The following is a 12,981-nucleotide window of genomic DNA, read 5'->3' on the forward strand; positions in this document are numbered from 1 at the left end:
CGGGTCCTTGCTGCACACCCCACACGGCCAGCTTTCATCAGCGACGGTTTGCGGCCCACCAGCGCCTGAGGTTGCTTTCCTCCGACCCTTTTCCCTGGACAAAGAGCCGCGCGCGCAGAATGCTGATGGGGAGGCAGCGGGCGCTCGGCTTTCTTCCCTGTAATTCTGCACGGGCGGGCGGCATCAGCCTTTTTAGGCGTCTCTGTGCTTTGTGGCCCTTTCATCTGCCACTGGTTTCTTGAATTTTAAGTAGAATTTGCTCCAATGGAGGTGGTGCAGGTTCACCCTTGTGAGTTAGTGCATGCAGAGGAGATTAAAAAAAAAAAAAACCTTCCACCACAAATGAAATGCCTTAGTAAGGAAAGAACATTAAAAATTAAAATGCCCACTGGTGATGCACAATTACTGCCCCCGGAATACATCTGTGGCGGCGGGGGGGGGGGGGGGGCGGGGGCGGTCTCCCCACTGCTCCTGGGAAATTCTTTGTGCTCCCTCCCTGACGTGCGGTCAGCGCAGCCGCTGGGGAAGCTGCTCTGTAGTGAGCATCGCGGGGTGCATCTGCAGCGATCTCACTGTTTCTGTGAGAGACCAGAGGAAACCCGAGACGCTCTGGGAAGCAGGCAGTGAAGCCGAGCGGTTAAGACGCCCACACCCCACGTCGGGAACCTGGGTGGGTGCCAGCTCCAGTTCCTGCCTCGAGAGCTTCCTGCTGCTTCAGACGGTAGGAGGCAGCAGGTGCTGGTTCCAGTACCCGGTCCCTGCCACCACACGGCAGAGCGCCGGGCTCCCTGTTTCTTTTTTTTTTTTTTTTTTTAATTTTTTTTACAGGCAGAGTGGACAGTGAGAGAGAGAGACAGAGAGAAAGGCCTTCCTTTTGCCGTTGGTTCACCCTCCAATGGCCACCACGGCCGGCGGGCTGCGGCCGGCGCACTGCGCCGATCCGATGGCAGGAGCCAGGTGCTTCTCCTGGTTTCCCATGGGGTGCAGGGCCCAAGCACTTGGGCCTTCCTCCACTGCACTCCCTGGCCACAGCAGGGAGCTGGCCTGGAAGAGGGGCAACCGGGACAGAATCCAGCGCCCTGACCGGGACTGGAACCCGGTGTGCCGGCGCCGCAAGGCGGAGGATTAGCCTAGTGAGCCGCGGCGCCAGCCCTCCCTGTTTCAACTCTGGTCGTTGTGGATATTTGGAGAGCGAACCAGTGGATGGGCACGCTCTCTGTCTACCTTTCTCTCTCCATCTCTCTGCTTCTCAAGTAAATAAATTCAGAAATTAATTTTGAAATAAAATACGCTAACGCCAGCAATCAATTAGACAGACTGGGCGATCGGCAGAGCAGGTGCAGTCGCGCTGTTACGTAAAAGGCCAGAGAGTGAGTATTTTGGTTATGCCGGCCCTGCACTCTGCCTGGTCTTTGTCAGTCCCTGCCGCTGTTCCAAGGTGCGGCAGGCAGCCGTGGGCGGCCTAGATGTGAATGAACTTGGCTGTGTCCGGATGAAACATTATTTGCAGACACTGTAATTTTATTCCCACATAAACTTTACTCATGAGACATCGTCCTCCTCTTGCTGTGTTGAACCAAAGACGTCAAACCCTTCCGGGCTGTAAGGCTGGGTGGAGACGGGCAGTGGGGCTGCACCGAAGCAGGAAGCCGTGTGCTGACAGCCGGCGCTGTCTCCACCCTGAGCGTCCCGAAGTCCATTCTGTGGGTCCACCCCAGCATTTCAAAAGGAGAAGAATGGGACGTAGGGCGCCACACACATAAGGCTTGAGTGTTGTGTCGTGAAATTCCGAGTGTTTGCGCGCGTGCACGTGCCGGGGTGTCTACACTGTCCGGTTCTTGGAGAGAATTTCTATCAACCGTGGCCTTCCTCATCCTCCAGTCTGTCATTCACCTGCTGGAACCCAGGGACTCAGTGCCATCCAGCGTCACTGTTGTTAGCCAGGGGGAGGGGATGGAGGCGACAGGGGCCAGCTTCCTCCATGTGTGCGCTAGGCCTGCAGGCCACAGGGACAGGAGACGGCCTGCAATGCCTGTGCTTCTGATCCTGGGTTGCCTGGGGGCTCTTCCCAGCACACAGGAACCCCCTACAGCTTTAAGGATTTGCCATCTCCCCTCGGCTGCTCCCCGACTCCAGACTCGGGGTGTTGGCCGCTCGGCTCTGTGGTTCTCCTCCCCAACCACAGCGTGAGGGAAGGGGACGATGCCCTTGAATCTGATAGAAACAGCTCGCGCCGGCCACGAGCCAGGTTTGCAGGAGGACGATGTGTTGGCGCCGCAGTGGGCGGGCTGTGGGTGTCAGCAAGGCTGGGGGCCGCAGGGCTGCCCTGAGGCTCCGGCCTTGTTTTGGTGGTGGGGTCACTTTGGCTGACAAGTTCCTGAGTAGAAGGGAGAGTGGTGGGGAGGGACAGTCTCTCGGGTGCCTGCCTTGCACCTGTCCTGCACAGATGAGCAGGGAGGGAGAGAGACAGGTTGGGGGGAGGTGTTTGGGGTTCCCAGGGAGCAGTCGAGTGGGGGCTGAGGGCAGTCTCCTTTGAGGGAAGATGATGAGCAGGAGCCCTGAGGCCAGCGGAGAGAGTGGGAGCCAACTCCTGTCCCCCAGTGGAAAAAAGGCCCCTGTCCCCACATCCTGGCCTCCGCTCCTGCTTGGAGGAGGCTCTGTGGCTGTCTTGTTTACCCACGGGGAGGAACTGTTTACTCTTCGGAAGGAATAATGACAGGAGGCCCCTCTCTCTCCAGGGCGGGGAGGAAGGCCAGGGAACAGGAAGAAGGGGAGACAGTGTTCCGTGATGCATGATGCGCGCTGGCCATCCCGCCCTGCGGTGTTTTTGACCCAAAGGAAGGCCGGATGGGAAGGGGTTGCCTCCTCAGGGTCAGCGACTCCTGCAGACGAAGGGTTGGACGGAGGCCCTGTTTCCCAGGATGGTTTTCTGGCCGGGTCTTCAGCAGAGTGAGCATCTCCCAGGCAGGTGCCTGGCCCAGGTGCTGTGGGTCCTGGGAGTGCAGAGAGCGCATGCCCAGCTCAACACTCAGAACCGGGCCAGCCACCCGTGACTGCCAGGTTCCTGAGTGCAGGGTGGCAGGCAGCCGGCGGCCTTCCGTCACCAGCAGGGTGCATGAGGGCGTGGCCAGGAGCCAGCGACCAGGCCAGGGCCTCCCAGGCAGCGTGACGGGGGAGTGAACGGCCCTTCCTCTCTGCCCATTCTCCTGCCTGCTGTGGGTTCTGGTCTCCTCCTGCCTGGACGGCTGCGATGGCCCCTACTTGTCCCCCACCTTCCAATCTCCCAGTGGTCCTTCAAGGCTATAAACTTGGCGTTTTCTTATCAGTCTTCCAGTCCTCGCCGGAGACTCCCATGCCACCCAGGAGGCTCCAGGTCTTCAATGAGGCGCAGGAGGTCCCGCGTGGTCTGTCCAGCCCTCCTTGGGCTACCGCTCACAGGCCAAGGCCCCCAGCCTGGGGAAGCGGCAAGTGCCCCCGGCCCATGCTCTTCTCCTGCCTTCCCCCAGCTGGGCCTGCAGGTCGGCACGCAGGGTCCCTACCCCCAGAATCTGCGTCTCTGCTCCCCCTAGCTGGCTCAGGCTTTCCTGTGTTCTTCCTTACCCTGCAATGCCACACCTGGCGCCCGCACTTGCCTGGCCCTCTCCACGCCCTCCTGGGCTGCTGTCTCCTTTAAGTCCCTGTCTCTAACCCTTGGTGCCTGCACATTACACAGCTCCATGTTTACGGGAAGTGGGGAAGGGAGATGGGGTGATCGGGGCCCTCCCGTGGACTACGGCCCGTCCTGGCCTCAGCGGCTGCAGGATGGGGAATTTTCAGTTGATCCAGGCTGAGTCACCTGTAAGCTGCCAATGAAACACTTTTTTTTTTTTTAATTTACTTTTTTAATTTGAAAGTCAGAATTAGAGAGAGGGACAGAGAGAGAGAGAGCTTCCATCTGCTGGTTCACTCCCCAAGATGACCACGACAGCCAGAGCTGGGCCGGGCCCAAGCCAGGAGCCAAGAGCCTCTTCCAGGTCTCCCACATGGGTGCAGGGGCCGAGGACTTGGGCCATCTTCTACGGCTGTCCCAGGCCACAGCAGAGAGCTGGATCGGAAGTGGAGCAGTCAGGACTTGAATTGGAGACCATGTGGGTCGCCGGCACTGCAGGCAGCGGCTTTACCGCTACACCACAGCACTGGCCCCTGAAAAGCTGTTTTCTGAGGATGAGTAAAGACAGGTGGAACTCGGACATGCCTCTGGGCGTTTGTTTTGCAACCACGGGAACCCACTGTGCCCCTGAAACCAGCACCTCTGCGTGCGGGTTCCCCAAACACTGACCTGGGAGTCCCAAGTCCGCAAGTACAGCGAGGACGATGCTAAAGGCAAAGAGGGTGAGGAATCATGGCCGAGCCAGGTATCCTTTGCCCTGGGCGTGGCAACGTCTCCTCATCTTAGATGTGGACCTTCGGTCTAGTCAAGGTTGGACAATAAAGTCCTTTCTGTGTATAAAGAAGCCTGCACAGTGAGAGGTTCTAGCCCCTGAGCACTCCCCTGTTACCCAGGAGGCTCCAGGTCTTCAGTGGGGCGCAGGAGGTCCCGTGTGGTCTGTCCAGCCTTGACATTTATTCCCGGAAGGATTCAGCGCGACGAGGGAGCCGGTCCCCAGGGCCCAGGCTCCCAGCGCTGCCAGGAAGAGTTTTCTCCGCGTTTGCTTCTAGCAGGAGCGCGTCGGGGAGGTGGTGGGAGGGCAGCGTGCAAGGAGCTGCTTCTGAAATTGCCCAAAGCTGACGCCGAAGGGGCCCGTGCTTGCCCGGCACCCGCCTCCTGGGTGTGGTGAAGGTTTGGAAGCGGTCGGTCTCTTCCAGGCCTGCTTTCCATTTCCAACTCCAGAAACAGGAGCTTTATGTATCATTCTGCGCATTCCAGTGTGTGTCGTTTGGTTGGCACCTTAATGGAATTGCGAACATTCTGGAATGGCGCTCGGTTTTCCAGGAAACTTAGAACGCAGGCCGTGTGGCTCGGGAGCCCGGATTCCCAATGACGTGGTCCAGCGAACACCGCCCACACCGTCACCGTGTCCTTGGACCCTCCTAGTACAGCATTTACTAGATTTGTTTAGGGAGTCCCTGGGACGCTGTGGAATCTGCTGTGTTTTCTTCCTGATCTTTACTAAAAGGCAGGGAGACTCAAGGAGAAGAAAATACAGCCAAAGCCAAGGTTGAGCCAAGCTAAGGGTCTTCCTCTTGGAAATCTATTTAATAAAATTGGCACAATCTATCACCGTGACCATTAAGAAAACCGGCCCTTAATAAGCTCAGCTTATCAACCAGGGCTGGCTTCAGTGTCCGCTGAGACATGATTGAGGCAAGCAGCCACGCGTCCCGGGGCAGGGGTCGGCCCCCGGTGCCCGTCTGCCTCCAGACAGCGACAGTGACTGCTCGGGCCTTCCCCGGTGTTCCCTGGACTCTTCCGTGTGTGCGGACCAGTGCATCGCTTTTGACAAAATCTTGTTTTCGGTTTCATGTTCCCTTCCTTCCCTGGCAAAGTGTCTTCATTTTGCCCCTCCCCCTTGCGATTCCCAGTCCGTGCTGCCCAGTAGAACACTTGGAATGTGTCTGGGGCAGCCGAAGAACCCAATGTTCGATTTTATTTTATTTCACCTTAATTAACTCGGACTTGAAGAGCCATATGTGACTGCCAGGCTGGACCGGGTGAAATCTTCCCCGTCGCCGTCAGAGACTGTCTCCAATTCACACGCCCTCCCCTTTGCAAGAAGGAGTTTCCAACTTAGGAGTGAATGAATTAAGTCTGAAATTTGCTGGAGGCCATACTATTCTGAATATTTATAGACTGTAAGCTGCTTCTTCCACATCTTTTGCCTTCTGCTTCAGCTTTCTCGTGTGTGTGTGTGTGTGTGTGTGTGTGTAAGAGCCGTCCTCCGTAGGCACCAGTGTTTGGCAGTGATTAGCTGCTTGCTAGGTTTAACTACAGCCCACTCCCCAAGGTCGTCAGTCACTGTCGCTGTCTGGAAGCAGATGGGCACCTCGCGGCGGCTTGCTGAGTGTTTAATTATGTCTCTGCAAACACTGGGGCGAGCCCTCATTGATGAGCTTAGCTCATTAAGAGCTGGTCTCCTTAATGGTTGCCATGATAAACTGTGCTAGTCTTATTCCAAAAAAAAGAAAAAGGTGTCTAAAAGGAAGACTTTGTGTTTAAATGGTGAGGGGGTGTTATGTGTGTGTGTGTGTGTGTGTTTGGGGGCGTGAGGTGGTTGTGTGCTTTGTTCTGAAAGAATAACCTTGGGTTTTAGAATCAGATGGGATTCAAGTCCACCTGGCCGGTGACCAGCCCTGTTTGCATGGCAGGGTGTGGTTAGGGAATGAGTGTGCAGGCGCAGGTGTCTGTGTGTGCTACAGGGGCACCAAGGTCTGTTGGCACTGGAGAAGCAGCCGATGCAGGAGGAGGCCTGGTCCACACTCCACCTGAACACAAAAGATTTTGGCTGTCAAAGATCCCTTTCAAGGGAGGTTTCCCTGCGGCTCCTGTCCCTGGAGAGGAGAAGTCAGGGCCAGTTCAGAAACCCTATATCCAGACCTTCCTAAAGCGGATCTGCCCGCCACCGGCCCCTCCCCCATGTCGCTCGTTCACCCTGCATTGTCTGCTCTGTAAACCCCAAGCCGCTCACCATGTCCAGGAGCTCTGGAAAGCCCCAATTTCTAACTTTGCCCCTGAATTGCTTTCTTCGTGAGTTGCCCTCGGACAAATGAGGCCCCTTCAAAAAGCCTGCGGAAAACGGAATTAAAAGATAAGTTTGCTTTGGTGCAAAAAAAAAAAAAAAAAATGAAAGCCACGCATACACAGGGTCGTCAGGAGGCTCACGGAAAATGCATGACTAGGAAGGAACCAGGCGAGGATCTGAAATGCTTTTGGCACCAAAAGAAACCGCTCAATGCTCCTTTTCCATGAATTTTCTGACATACGTTCTGTGCATGCAACAGCATGGGCTTTTCTGTTGCTGGCTTGCTCACAGGTCTCCAAACACCAGCACTAAGAGGTGGAGGCAGGGTTTTCCCTTCTAACGCTAACGTGAAGGTGTTGTTCTTAAGATGGTGGCTTGCAGAGAAAGAAAAATGCCAGCAATGTTGCTGACCCTCCAAGGCGAGGCTCTGCAGGTTTGATGTCCTGGGACCCCCCTGTTAACCGTCTGTGTCTGGGGTCCTGGCATTGGGACCCCAGGGGGCTCGGACACAGAATTGCCCGGAAGTCACTCTTTGAGAAGCCCTGCTCCCCAGGGCCTGGGGGTCCCAGGAAGGGGAAAATTGTGTGTTTGGGAGACTGGGATGAGCCACACCAGCCTCCCTTTTATAGTTCCTGGGGCTGTGTTCCGTGGTGAATTCCAGTTTTGAGTTTAGAATTTGGTCACCTAAGCGAAATGAGGCATCTCTTTCCATTTTGCTGTTATCTCGGGTTTTTGGCCACACACAGTGGCTCTTTGAAGGCGTAGAATTGAAAGATTTTCTGCTCAATTCTCTCACCTTACACAGAATTCCTCTATCCAGGAATCAAAATAGCATATTCACTCCCTGGGTCCCTAGGGCTTGCTTATGAAGTGGGAGAAGGACATTTGAGTTGGATAATTCTTTTAATCTGTTCACTTTCTAAGGACTTTCCATGAACCACTGTGTTTCCTAACGTGCATCCCTGGGGTTTGACTTTATTTTTCCTAGGCCAGGTGCAGCGAGGGTGAGAAGCTGCCGGGAAGTTTCCCAGCCGGCATCTGGGGCTGCCGCCCCTCGCCCCACCTGACCCCAGGCTCGCTGGCCTCAGCAGAGGACACTGTGCCCTTTGGCCTCCTTTCTGTTTTGTGGACTTGGTCACAGGCAGCCCCTGTGAATCAGAAGTGCTGGCTGCACAGCTGCCCTGAGGGTTTTGTATGGTTGCATTTACATATGAATGCCACCTAATACCACAGAAATGACTCACTCGGGACTGCAGTGCCCATCCCCAATGGAGGAATACGGAGATTTTTTTTCCCTGTGTTTTCAGTGTTCTGGACTCAGGGAGAGACCCAACAAAACGAATCCACTGGAGGTGATTTCTGGTAAGGTCGCCCCAGAAGTGAGCTCCCTGAATGTGTGCAAAGCACCTTGGGGCCGGCGCCGAGGCTCACTAGGCTAATCCTCCGCCTGCAGCACCGGCACACCGGGTTCTAGTCCCTGTCCCGGTGCCGGATTCTGTCCCAGTCGCTCCTCTTCCTGTCCAGCTCTCTGCTATGGCCTGGTGTTACATATTAATGTTAGCCATCGCAAAGCACACCGGATACCGGAGTAAGGGAAAGGGTTTATTGGGGAACACCCTACAGACCAGAGTGAAGGGGCGGCGAAGGAAAAAGAGAAGGAGACTGTAAGAGAGAGACAGAGGAGGGAGAAGAGAGATGAGAGGAGAGGAGCCAAGAGAGCGCAGGAGAGAAGGACCAAGAGAGCACTTGTTCAAGAACAGGCCCTTTTAAAACTTTGCCTGAGGGTGGGCAGTGGGCAGGGAAGCAGGATCAGTGAATCCCATTAGGATGGGGGTGGAGCCTGGCTCAGGTAGCTGAGCAATGCAGCCACCTGGCTAAAACTGCCCCAGTTTCCTAACACCCGGGAAGGCAGTGGAGGATGGTCCAAGTGCTTGGGCCCTGTACCCGCATGGGAGACCAGGAGAGGCACCTGGCTCCTGGCTTTAGATCAGCGCGGTGCGCCAGCCGCAGCGGCCATTGTGGGGTGAACCAACGGCAAAAGGAAGACCTTTCTCTCTGTCTCTCTCTCTCACTGTCCACTCTGCCTGTCAAAGAAAAAAACACTTCACCTTGGAACAGCCATCTGCAGCAGGTGCATGGGAGCCAGGTTTTGGGAATCCCGTCTCCGGCCAACAACGAAGCTCCTGCCTTCTGGTACTCCGGTCCTTCGTTTTTACCATTTATTTCCATCAACCTGGAGAGAGGGGATGCTTTCTGAGAAACTCTACCGCTGAGTCTGGATGGGGCTTCCGAGGGGGTCTGGGAACGGGCCTGGGCTTGGGGCCGCTTCTCGCCATGTGTGTGCTGACTTCACACAAGGCTCTTTTCCTTTTCATTTATTTCCTTTATTTGGGAGACAGAGACAAATCCTCTGTCCACTGTTTCACTCCCCAGATGCCTGCAACAATCAGGGTTGGCCCAGTCCAAAGCCAGGGGCAAGGAATACAACAGAGTCTCCACGTGGGTGGCAGGGACCAGGGGCTGGAGCTGGGAGCAGAGCCCCTAGGGTGGGACCTGGGAGTTGGACCCTGGCTCTCTGGCGTCCCAAGCAAGGTCTTGACCACTGTGTCAGATGCCCACCTGCTGTGTGTAGTAGTGTGAAAGTGATAGCAGGCGCATGTGGTGGCAGTGCCACCATTACACAGAAGTCGAATGCAGGCTCCCGGCCAGTCGCCTTGTCCTTGGAGCAGGAGCACAGTGTGAAAACGGGATCTTGGGGCTGGCGTTGTGGCACAGCAGGTGAAGCCACTGCCTATGATGCCGGCATCCCATGTGGGCACCGGTTCAAGTCTGGGCAACTCCTCTTCTGATTCAGCTCCCATCTAATGCACTTGGAAAAGCAGCAGAAGATGGCCCAAGTGCTTGGGCCCCTGCACCCACGGGGGAGACCTGGATGGAGCTCCAGGCTTCTGGCTTCAACCTGGTCCAGCCCTGGCTGTTATAGCCCTTTGGGGAGTGAACCAGCAGATGAAAGATCTCTCTGCCTTTCAAGTAAATGAATGAATGGATGAATAAACCTTTATAAAAATGACTCTTTCAAGTAGAATTAACATAAACCGTGCAGACTGACCCTATAAAAACCCAGCACCCTGGGGGGGTCTCTGGACTCCGCGTCTCCAGCACCCCTGGGACCGCTCCTTTCTCATCACCCCGTCTGCCTCCCACGAGGGGTGCCCTCTGCGCAGTCATCAGTTTGCTGTGGCCGTCGTCCCCTGCATTCTCATTGGAACCCTCGGAATCGTATTTTGCCCTTACACAAAGGCTCACCCAGCCAGGGCTTCACAATGTGGTGAGAAGCCAGGTGGTTTTGCAAGTTGTCCTCCTTAGGCAGGACGTCCCAGACTTTCATAGGAGTTGTAAAGTAGCACAGAGCTTCGTGAGTTCTCGCTACCCGGAGCTAAAGGGGCACTTTGTCCCAAGCACTGTCACTCTGTGCCCCGCTCCCCAGGTCAGCCCGAGGGGTTGTGTAACCACGTCCCTGAATCCTCCCACCAACGAGCTGTTTCCAGGCGCTGAGTGGCTATGCCGGGCATTTTTGTCTCGTGTCATCATCATCTTTAACACTTACAAGCAGTTTTTCCAGAATGTGCCTCTCGTCATTCTTAATACCGTCACGAGTGTGTCAGACACCTTGCTCAATGTCACTCGGGCAGTGGGGGTTCCAGCTGATCTCAAAACCTCTGCCCTCGCCCCCCTCCCCAGGCCATCCTGCTGCTGTAGAGCACCTGCTGAGCTAGGGAACCCCCCCTCCCCACGGAGAGGAAGAGGAGGGAAAGTGGGCTCTCGTCAGTAGTTATTTGTCATTTCTTCGGCTTTTTAGTTTTCTTATTAGAGAGATGGACAGATCTGCTGTCTCATTCCCCAAATGCACTCGACAGCTGTGCCTGCGCTGGGGCCAGGGCTAGAGGCTGGGAACACAGTCCAGGTCTCCCACGTGCGTGGCAGGGGCCCAGCTTTGGGGCCGTCACTGCTGTCTCCCGCAGGTGCACTGGCAGGAAGCTGGAGCTAGACCCAGGCGTCTGATGAGGGGTGCAGGCGTCCTAACCACCAGGCTGAGCACCGCTCCCTGTCTATAATTCTTACACCTGCATGAAGATTCTCAGAGATGCTTCAAATATTATGGGTTGGAAGGCTGAGACGGTTGCCCCAGGAGGGGCAGGACCAGGGCTTGGGACCTGGGCGATGACCAGTACGCGAACTCTACAGCAAAGCTTGACCAAGTCTTGGGAGACCAAGCACTGTTTTTCCCCACCAAAGGCTTGTGTGCACGGTGGAGACTGTCAGATCGCGGGTGGGGGAAGGCGGGGAAAGCCCGCCACTTTATTGTCATCAGTGCTGGGAGAGATTGGCAGGAGGCAGACTGGGATCTTAGCTCCAGTGGGAGAGAGCCACAAAGCCACTGTGCCACCTAAGCAATGGCTGGGTGCTCCCTCCCCTGGACCTGAGTCCTCTACTGCTGAGTCCTCCCTCCACACATGCCCTCTGCACTCTCCCAGGGAACACCCGGAGGAGTTAGTTAGGCTATTAGGCAGTTAGGTCAAGTCCCTGTCAGAGTGAAAAAAGGATCAGGGTCCCTTTAAGAGTGGACAAGGTGCTTGGCTCCTCCCAGAGGCTGCCAAGCAGCATTTAGTTTATCTGGAGCGGGCTGTCCAGAGGTACCAGTACTCACCCCTCTGGTGGGTTTTGTCCTTGCCTCTGACTGGTGGTTGTCCCAGCCTCCGATTGGTTGTTATCCTAGCCCTCTGATTGTTAGCTGCTGTTCTGCTGCTTCCCATTGGCTAAATCTAGACAGCCACCTTGTGTATAAAGGACTTAACACTGGTGAGTTTCCTGGGCAATTCCTCCCTTAGAACCCACTCCTGACTGCTGTGGTTGGAGGTTTCTCGCTTAAATAACTCTTGCTTTGCTCACTGCCCCTGTCTGCATGGAAATTCTTCCATGCGAGACAAGACCCAAGATCTCCTTCAGCCCATAACGACCCTTCCTGCAGCGGGCCCTCCTGGGCCCCTTCCCCCTGGACTTCTCTTGTCCCCTGTTCTCCATCTCTCACTCTTGATGGACTAGTGATTCTGGGCTTGAAAGAACCAGTGTTCTCGGGTGAAAACAGGAAGTCACATTATTGAGCTCATCTTAATGCACAACTATCAGTTCTCTACTGGCTTTTTTAATGACAAATGTTATCACACAATTGTGAGATGTTACAATTTTTTAAGGTTGTAACCAGGGGAAGAAAAGTGTTTTCTTCTATTTCCTCTATCCTCTTATGTTAAGTGCCTGGGCCCATGAAAATTAAAATGAAAAAAAAATTAAGAGGAAAAATTGCATACTAATTTTCTTTGATGTTAACATTTTAATTTGTACAAGTACAGAGGAGTCTTAAAAGGATGTGAAACTCTAAAGAAGTAATTAGGCCCGATAACTTATATACCACCTTAACAAAGAGTGATAAATTTTCGGAAAAATGACAAGAACAAGGAAAAGTCTTTGGGTTTCCAGGGACAGCAGATTATTAGGAGGTAAATAAATGGGGGAGCTAATGGAAGATGAGGGTTATTTCAGTGAGTTTTTTAAAATGCAGATTCAAGTCAGCAGTATCTCCCCCTCTGCGAGGTGTGGGGCATCATCTACTCTCTTCTTTCAAGGGAGAAGGGGCAAGATGGGGGAGGGTCCCCTTCAGGGAGGGAGTTCTGTGCCCTGTGTCTGGGCTGAGTGGTAGAGATGGGGAACTTTTCCTGTGTCTGCTGACTGTTGGCTTCAACTCAGAATAATCCTTGTGCCAAAGTGGCATCCTGCAGGGTGGTGTGCTCGGGCCCCCTTCACACTTTTGACATCCTGTCCGTCATTCCTGCTACAAATGAGAAAACTTAAGTACCAGAGGGAGCCCTCGAGGCTCACCAAGGCCGAGCCAAACCCCGGGCTCACACTACCCCTCTCCCGCTGTCAACCCAAGCTCACTAGCGCAGGAGAAAGCTGGCCTGGGGCCCTGCTCCCTGCTGCCTCTCCTCCAGGGCTCCGTGAAGACCTGGGCTTGAAACCAGGCTCCTCCCTTCACACACTGTGTCTGGGAGCCGGTGCCTCAGCTCTCCAGGGGTTCACGTAAGAATCTTGCTAGGGTGGGTAACAGAGAGGAGCATCCACACCTCCATCAGGTGTGGTTGGGCAGACAAAGTCTCTAAGCAAGACCTGTGTGAAGCACCTGACCCACCTGTGTTTGAGCCCAGAT

General features: G+C 54.9%; 1 protein-coding gene across 8 annotated transcripts in view; it reads left to right on the forward strand.

Annotated features, from left to right (window-relative positions):
* SLC22A23 (solute carrier family 22 member 23) overlaps positions 1-12,981 on the forward strand; it is a 173,445-nt gene that overhangs the window by 95,765 nt on the left and 64,699 nt on the right. The window lies entirely within an intron of this gene.

Source organism: Oryctolagus cuniculus, chromosome 5, assembly GCF_051225735.1.
Source record: "Oryctolagus cuniculus isolate XC-2025 breed Fujian yellow rabbit chromosome 5, ASM5122573v1, whole genome shotgun sequence".
Classification (NCBI taxonomy): Eukaryota; Metazoa; Chordata; class Mammalia; order Lagomorpha; family Leporidae; genus Oryctolagus; species Oryctolagus cuniculus.